Source organism: Neovison vison, chromosome 1 (assembly GCF_020171115.1).
Source record: "Neovison vison isolate M4711 chromosome 1, ASM_NN_V1, whole genome shotgun sequence".
In the NCBI taxonomy this organism is placed as follows: Eukaryota; Metazoa; Chordata; class Mammalia; order Carnivora; family Mustelidae; genus Neogale; species Neogale vison.
The window spans coordinates 148,162,369-148,170,998 of record NC_058091.1 but is presented as its reverse complement, the minus strand read 5'-3'; the positions used below and the strand labels follow the sequence as shown (position 1 = coordinate 148,170,998).

General features: G+C 42.7%; 1 non-coding gene across 1 annotated transcript; it reads left to right on the top strand.

Annotated features, from left to right (window-relative positions):
• The first annotated feature begins 3,429 nt into the window (after window positions 1-3,429).
• On the top strand, window positions 3,430-3,511 carry TRNAS-AGA. Its single transcript has one exon. It is a non-coding gene; the product is annotated as a tRNA-Ser (tRNA).
• The last annotated feature ends 5,119 nt before the right edge of the window (window positions 3,512-8,630 follow it).

Genomic DNA, 8,630 nt, shown 5'->3' with positions numbered 1-8,630 from the left:
CTGAAAAGAGTAAGAGAATTCCAGGAACTGGTTTGACTAGAATTTTGGCTTCAGGCATGGGTGTGCTTTGGCCTCGTAATTCCTAAAGTTGAGGTTGATGACTCACATAGACCTATTAGACACATGACACTTCTTCAGCAACTTTGTCTTTAATTACAGTTTGCTGGTGGTGAAGCTTAGTTGTTAAAACTAGGTTGTGTGACATGTAGGAGATTCTGAAATGCACATGGTTCTCAGCCTGGTGTCTGCGATCTCCAGCAGAATCGGTGAATTCCCTGACGTGGTCTCCACCATTGTCAGTTTTGTGTCAGGAACCTCTCTCTGTGAGAGATTAAGTGTTATTTTACATACCATGGGAGTTTGAACCAAAAATAAGTTAATAATTTCTTTCTTAATAATTTCATGACCAGGGACGCCTGGGTGGCTCAGTTGGTTAAGCAGCTGCCTTCAACTCAGGTCATGATCCCAGCGTCCTGGGATCAGTCCCACATCGGGCTCCTTGCTCGATGGGAAGCCTGCTTCTCCCTCTGCCTCTGCCTATCTCTCTGTCTGCCTGTGCTCACTCTCGCTCCTCTCTCTCTGACAAATAAATAAATAAAATCTTTTAAAAATAATAATAATTTCATGACCACTGAATGAGAAGAGTTTGCTCACTCTGTTTTGGAAAACACGTAAAATGACTACGAGGAGATATGTTAGCTCTAAACAAATTCCATCTAACATGAGTCCAACACCTGTCTTCCCAATGACAAAGTCATGCTCACTGCCACACCAGGGAAGAGAACTTTATTGGAAATCACAAGGCTCACTGCCAAGCCCACGTATCCTTCCAGTGTTCACAGACCAAAACAGGCCCAAGTCCTCCTAAAGCAAATGACTTTCCAGGACCTGCCTGGTCCATGTTGCTAAGAACATTGGCAAACATATTCTTTCTTTTTTTTCTCTTATATCACACCATCATGTCGAGACAAACAGGCTCTAATTTAAGGATCGAGTCCCACAGGCTGCCTCTTGTCTATAAAACACACGGACCAACAGTTTCTTCCAAGCAGCATCTTCAAGTCCCATTCACCTAAAAATGAGAGGTTTGAGTTGTATTTTCACCTTCCACTTCAACTCTGCCATTATACTTTCAGGGTTTTTTTTAAATTAAAATTTTATTTTTAAGTCATCTCTACACCCGGTGTGGGGCTCAAACTCACAACCCTGCGATCCACAGTCAGAGTCTACTCACCAACCCAGCGGGGCAGGCACCTCCACACTCCCAGTCTTTAGCAATTTACTCACACTCTTCCTGGGTTGGCTTTCTTAATTGTGTGCATACAGAGCAGCCCTCCTGGTGGACACAAATCACAGGAGCAGCAACATGTTTTTGTTTTAACTTTGGGTTACTATACTCCAGTCAATGAGATTAAATCCATTCAGAAATGGAGTTTTATGACATCATGAATCGAATGACAGAGACTCTTTAACCAAAACTGTTCCCTGGTATAATGGTGAGCCCTCTGCCCTCTGAAGCCAGCCATCTGAGTTCAAAGACTTGCGGGTTATTTCAATTTGTTTTTCTGTTGGTGGGGTTTGTTTGTCTGTTTGTTTTTGTCTACAGAGGCCATACTAGGCAATTTCATCCCTGACATCTCTTAGCACTTAATATGCACATCTGGGAATCTTTAGACAGACTCATCGTGTTTCATAGGGAAGGAAAAAAAGGGTCAAAAAAAATACTTCCACTTAAAACAGCATCAAGAAGAATAAAATACTCAGGAATAAATTTAAGAAAAGAAGTACAAAACTTATACTCAGAAAACCACAGAACACTGTTGAAAGAGGTGAAGATAGATAAAGACGTGTCATGTCGTGGACTGCATGTTCACATGGTTATGATGGCGCTTCTCCCTCAACTGATCTGCGCGATCAGAACGCTAGCTGACTTCTCTATAGAAACTGATGAGGTGATCCTAAAATTTCCACGAATTTCAAGGGACCCAGAATATCCAGAACAATTTTGAAAAAGAAGAAAAAGAAGGACTCACTTCCCACCCTCAAAACTAACCACAAGATCATGACAATCAAGACAATGAGATCAATGAGATAGAATCAAGAGTCCGGAAATAAAGCCATAGGTCTATGGCCAACTGATAAGAAGTGCCAAGACTCTTCAGTGGGGATAGAATAGTCTCTTCAAGAAATCGTCCTGGGAAAACTAGATAATCACGTGCAAAAGAATGGAATTAGACCCTTACCTCACACAATGCACACAGATTAACTAAAATGGGTCAAAGACATAAGGTCTAATATCATAAAACTTTTAGAAGGGAACACTGGGAAAATCATGACCTCAGATTAGGCAATGATTCTTAGATCTGACACCACAGGCACAAGCCACAAAAGAGGGCAGCTAAAGCAGGCTTCATCAAAATGAAAAGCCTTTGTGCCTCAAAAAACACTATCAAGAAAATAAAAGACAACCAAAAGAATAGGAGAAAATATTTGCAAAACACTATCTGATAAGGGACTTGCTTCTAGAGTTTATTAAGAACTTTTACAACTCAAGGGAGAGACAAAGAACCCATTAAAAATGAGCAAAGGAAAAAAATGAGCAAAGGACAGAAATAGACGATTCTCTAAGAAAGGTGTAAAAATTGGCAATAAGCACACAAGAAAATGCTTGCCATCATTAGTCATTTGGGAGATGCAAATCAAAACCACAATGAGATACCACTTCACGCCCATTAGGATAGTTTTAATGAAAATGCCATACAATAACAAGTGTTGGCAAGGATATGGGTAAATCAGAACCATCATACATTCCTTCCTGGTGGAAATGACAATGGAGCATTCAGGTTGGAAAAGAGTCTGGCACTTCTGCAAAAGATTAAACATAGACTTACCATTTGATCATCAATTCCAGGTATATAAACAGGATCAAGGAAAATCCAGAAATAATAATGATAGTAAAAATCAAGTTATTTTGATGAATATATAGGGAAAACTAAAACCTCCCTGCAACCCACAAGCTCAGCTATTTCATTTCCATCCACACCAGCAATCTGAAGCCAGGTCTGGTAAAATCTTCCAGAGTTAAAATATATGCATGTACATAACCTTTTCACTCCAGTTTTTAAAAGTCATAACCATTGCATGTAATCCTGCAGTGAATGTTAAAGCTCGTTCCAGCTGTGGGATGTGTCTCATGACTCTTCATCAGAAGCTGATCTCATTCCAACCATCTGTCAGAATAAGGAGTCCTTCCAGTTCTGAGAAAAGGGTGTTAGTTGCCAAGGTGGTGCGACAGCCTGATTGTCATTCAGATGATGTTAAAGGATAGGGAAGATCGACCACAAATACACTTTACAGTGTGCAGTTTGATCCTACGGAGAGCTGAGGTACGTATGGCTATTTATTTGATATAGGAGAAGACTTCACTGTGTAGTCGTGGCCGAGTGGTTAAGGCGATGGACTAGAAATCCATTGGGGTTTCCCCGCGCAGGTTCGAATCCTGCCGACTACGGGCATTTTGACATCTTGCAGGTTGCTTTGAAATCCCTCATTGCTTCAAGTCCGAAGAAACATGAATTGTACCTGAACTATAAGCGATATATGCTCATTTACTAAACTTCGCTGTTTTGGTCTTGGGATTAACTGGCCTATGATGAAGTCTCTCAATCTGGAAGAAAAAAGAAATCATAATTACTGTATCATTTAGTGATACAGTAAATACAGGTTTGAACGGAGTCCTAATGTTTTCTTTTCTCCCAAAAAGAGTCCAAATTTCAGAGATACTGTGGTGTTTCAGGCTATCAAAATCCTGCTTGAAGGCAACTCTTTTAAAAAGAAAGAAAGTGGGAATGCTTGCTTCTCCACCAGACTGTGACTTTAAAAAAAAAAAATTATTTATTTTACAGAGAGAGGCACAGTGAGAGAGGGAACACAGCAGCGGGGGAGTGGGAAAGGGAGAAACAGGCTTCTCGCCAAGCAAGGACCTTGAGATCAGGACCTGAACTGAGGCAAATGCTTGAGGATTGAGCCACTCAGGTGCCCTAGACTGTCACCTTTTCAACGATTTCCTTTCTCGCATCCCAACTGTTTCCTTGCTATCTCCCAATCCGCTCATAGTTCCATGTATCTGTGTGAGGCTGATCTGGAATTTCGTGTTTGTTTAACACAACCCCAGCCTGTTTATGGGACAAGTAAGTAAAGAAGGGCCAGAAATAATGCTATCCGAAGATAGTAAAATCATTTGCTCCCATGTAACTGGAAATCAAGGTTCAAAATAAAGTTGTAATCAACTGGCATAAAGTGTATTTTCATTGCCTGTTAAGAATTTTGATATTTAAACTATTTTAAACATAATAATCATGATCTGAAGCTCAAATGATATTGGGATACATGCAGTGGGGGAAATGTCCTTTCTATCTATGTACTCTAGCTGCTCAATTTCCCTCCACAGTGAAATGAGTTTTTGTACAACTATCCAGAGTTATGTGTGCATAATATTCAGTCCACTCTGTATTTTTATTTTTTAAAGATTTTATTTATTTATTTGAGAGAGCATGAGCGGGGGAGGGGCAGAAGGAGAGGGAGAGGCAGACTCTCCGTTGAGCAGGGAGCCTGAGCTCCCCTCATCTCCGAGGACCCTGGGATGAGGACCTGAGCAGAAGACAGACCCTTCTTTCAAAAAAACAAAGGTGGGGGGCTGCGCCTGGGTGGCTGGGTGGGCTCCGGTCATGATCTCAGGGTCCTGGGATCCCGGATCAGAAGCCTAGGGCTCTTTGCTCAGCTGGGAACCTGCTCCCCCACCTCCCCGCCTGACTCTGCATACTTGTGATCTCTGTCTGTCAAATAAATAAAATCCTTAAAAAAAGAAAAAAAAAAGGAACCTTAATGTCTAAGACACCCTTTTAAATGAATGGTACAAGCACATACACAGTGTTCATCTTGTTTTTTTCTTTCCCTTAAAAATATACACTAACCCATAGAAATGTGTCCAACTGACTTTTCACAGTAGACCAGAAGAAAATTTCAACGGAGGAGGAATTGTCTTTTTGACAACATCCATAGGTAAAAACAGAAACAAAAACAAAACAAAACCCAGCAACGAAACACAACAAAAATAAAACCCACACTGACCTATACCTCATTCTGTGCACAAAAATTAAAATGAATCACAGACTGAACAGTAAAATTATAAAACTTTTAGAAAATAACATAGCCGATCTTCAGGACCCGGGGTCAGGCAGATTCCGTTGACCTGATACCTGAAGCTCAACGCTTAAAAGGAAAAGAGCTAAATCGGATCCTTTCAAAATGAAAACCTTTTTCTCTGCAAAAGATACTATGAAGCAGTTGAAAAAAACAAGCTACAAGTTGGGAAAAGACAATTGTAAATCACATAGGTGACAACAGTCAGCACACAGAATTCCCAAAACTGAACAGATTTAAAAAGAAAGCCAACACTCAGTCAGTCAGAAAATGGATAAAAGCCATGAAGAGACATTTCAACATTTCACCCAAGATGGTACACAGATGGCAAATAAGCACGTGAAAAAATGTTCAACACCGTTAGCCATTAGGGAAATAGAAACTAAAACCACAATAAGATATCACCCTACACCCATCAGAATGGACAAAACAAAAGTCATGACAACACCCATTCTCAAGAGGATGTGGGAAACTCAGTCACTAGTACACCAACGACAGTGGGAATATAAAATGGTACAGGGAGTCAGGAAAATGGCTTGGCAATTTCTTACAAAACTAAACAGGAAATTATCAGATAATCCAGTAATAAATACCACTCTTGGATATTTAGTCTAAAAACATAGAAACTTCTGTTTCCACTAAGATCTACATGTCATTTTTCCCCAACATCTTTACCCAGCATAGCCCTAAACTGGAAACAATCTGTGTCGTGGGGTGAGTGGCTCAGCACGTCAGAATTCTCCTCAGCAGCACAGAGGGGTGAGCTAAGCTACATGTGGCAGCTTGGATGCCTTTCTGGGGAATTACACTGAAAAGAAGCCAGCCTCAACATGTTATAGTTTGTGTAATTCCACCGCTACAACATTCTGGAAATGACTAAATTCAAGAAATGAAGACTCAGTTTCTGCTCTCCTGGTATTCGGGAGGGAGTGCTGGGAGAAGGGGCTGGAGTTACTAAACGGCGACAGGAGGGATTCGTGCTGTAAGGAGGTGCACTTTCCCAGTGAGGGATGTGGGAACTGCACCTGGGATAAAACCACCCAGAAATAACTCCCCCCACCACACTCAAAAATCAGTACGGAGGGGGTGGGGTGGGGGTTGGGGGGATCACTATGAGACTGGAGGACCGAATCAGTGTCAGTATCCCACCGTGATAGTGGAAGGAGCCAAGATGCTACCATTGGGGGAGCCGCGGTAAAGCGTTCTCTCTTTATCATTTCTTGCAGCTGCACGCGAGTCTGCAGTTATAGCAAGGACACGTGTCTACACGTACCACAGATGTAATCCACATCAGTACAGAGAAACACGCCTCGCTCCTATTCTCCACTGCAGAATATTCCATTATGTTCCACAGTTGATTCAAAGAATCGACAACTATGGGTCATTTAGTTTGGAAATCTTTTTACACAATCTCACAGAGGAATACACGTCCATGTTCTCCACCATCTCTCACGGTTGTGGAGTGTTTATTTTTTTGGTGCAGCCTATCTCCCCACTTCTCTCAGAGTTTGTCCTAGTTTGCAGTTTGGAGTGTAGCACACCGATGACCGAGGACCGTCAGAGGCCGTCAAGGTAGGAGGCTGGAAAGCAGGTCAAATTAAGGAGTCTTGCCAATTCTGGGACAAAGTACAACATGCCAGTTTGTTATAGCAGCATGATGGAAATCTATATGAACAATTATGTAAAAGAGTAAGAAATTTTGGCTTCCAATATATGTTTTAATGTGCTATTTCACCTCATTGGGAGGGAGCGAAGGTTCGAGACAATTACTTTGTTCCACTGAGTTATCATGCTGGATCGAATTCAACAGTTGTTTTTTTTTTTTAATTTAACTCTACTTATTTAAATACAGGAATTTCCATCTCCTGTGTCTCATATATAATATGTATATATATATAAACTAAATATATATAAAATACATGTATTTTATTTTATATATAAACTAAATATATATCAAATATATGTATTATATATAAAATATATGTATTTTATATATTTTATATATTTAGTATATATATATATATATAAAATAAAGCAGTCCTCTAAAGCCCGATTTTCTCTGGATCAAGTGATGACTCTAAGTTTTTGCACCTGGAAAGATAAGATAAAGACCAAGGCAGAGGATCACTGAGTCCAAGATAAACTCACCTCCCTGCCAAAAGTGATAACGGGGTGGGGGTGGGGGGGATAAAATCTAAACAGGAAGCAGGCTAGAGTGAGGCAGAAGAGCAAAGTTCAATGCCTCGGCTGTGGAACTGGAGGGCCTGAACTCTTCAGTGCCCAGGGAGAAAAACTGGGCTCTCCAGCTATAAACCTGTAGGCTGTAGCCCTTCTCGTGCATTCCAGCTCTAGTGCCACCGTCAGGAGAAAAAGCAGGCTTCTAAATTCGAAGCCAAAAAGCCAAAAAATGGGTCGTCAGTCAAGCTAAGAACGGGCGCTGGGCTTAGCTTCATAGACTTGATGGGCAATGGCAAAGTCTCTGGTTGAATTTCCACAAAGCCTTTTTAGAAGGTCTCGGCTTGAAACGTTTCATTTCCAGGGAGGAGCTTTTGGGAGTCACGGTGACTGGCGCTCAGGACCATGGGCCAAGGGCTCCTCTTCTGGAAGGAGTCTGGGGCACTTTCGTACTGTTTGAGAGAGAACTTGGGAGATGAGTCCCCGCTACTCGAGTGAGGACCTTCTCCCCCTGCACCCCCCACCCCCAACATTCTGTCTTGGCTGTCAGCACTAGATTTGCAGCTTCTGGGGCAGGCCATGGGGAAACAGCAGAAAGTAGAGAATCTACCAGAGAAGGCGAGAAACCTGCAGAATTTGGAAGTGCATCAAAAGGGGGTGAAGGAGGAAAGCATCAGCAGCAACCTCAAAGGTTGGAAGGTGGGACAAACCGAGCCTACATCAGGGGAAACTTGCCCCAAGTTTGGGTAAAATCATCTTGTGATGGGCCTGTCTCTCCCCCGGAGCTGTCATTTCCAGTTTCTTAAATCCCCGGGAGTCTTAGCGGCCTGTGGAGTCACTAGGGCCTCCCGTCTTCATGCTGGAGTCTCTCGGTGTCCGAGTGACAAGTGGAGGCAGGCTCGAAGCCTCCTGCCCTATGACCAGAGGTCTGAAAGCGGGGAGCAGAGCGGTGGCCTGCACCACGTCTGGGTGCAGGGAACCGCAGGTGGCTCTGGACCCCGCGAGGGGGCCTTGGAAGTAGGGGGTTTACTTTGGGATCTGCAGTCATCGAGAGCGTCAAAGCGAAGGACACCCGCGCCAGTTGGGGGTGTGGATCACTAAAGGTCTCACAGACACCCTCCGCTTTTGCTGATAAACCGGAGTGCGGGCTCAGGAGGAGGGAAACGAGGAAAGGCGAGCGGTTGGAGGACCAAGAAGGAATTCCAGAGAAAGGGCTTTGGTTCGGAGCGAAGACGACTCCGGAGTGGTTTTGG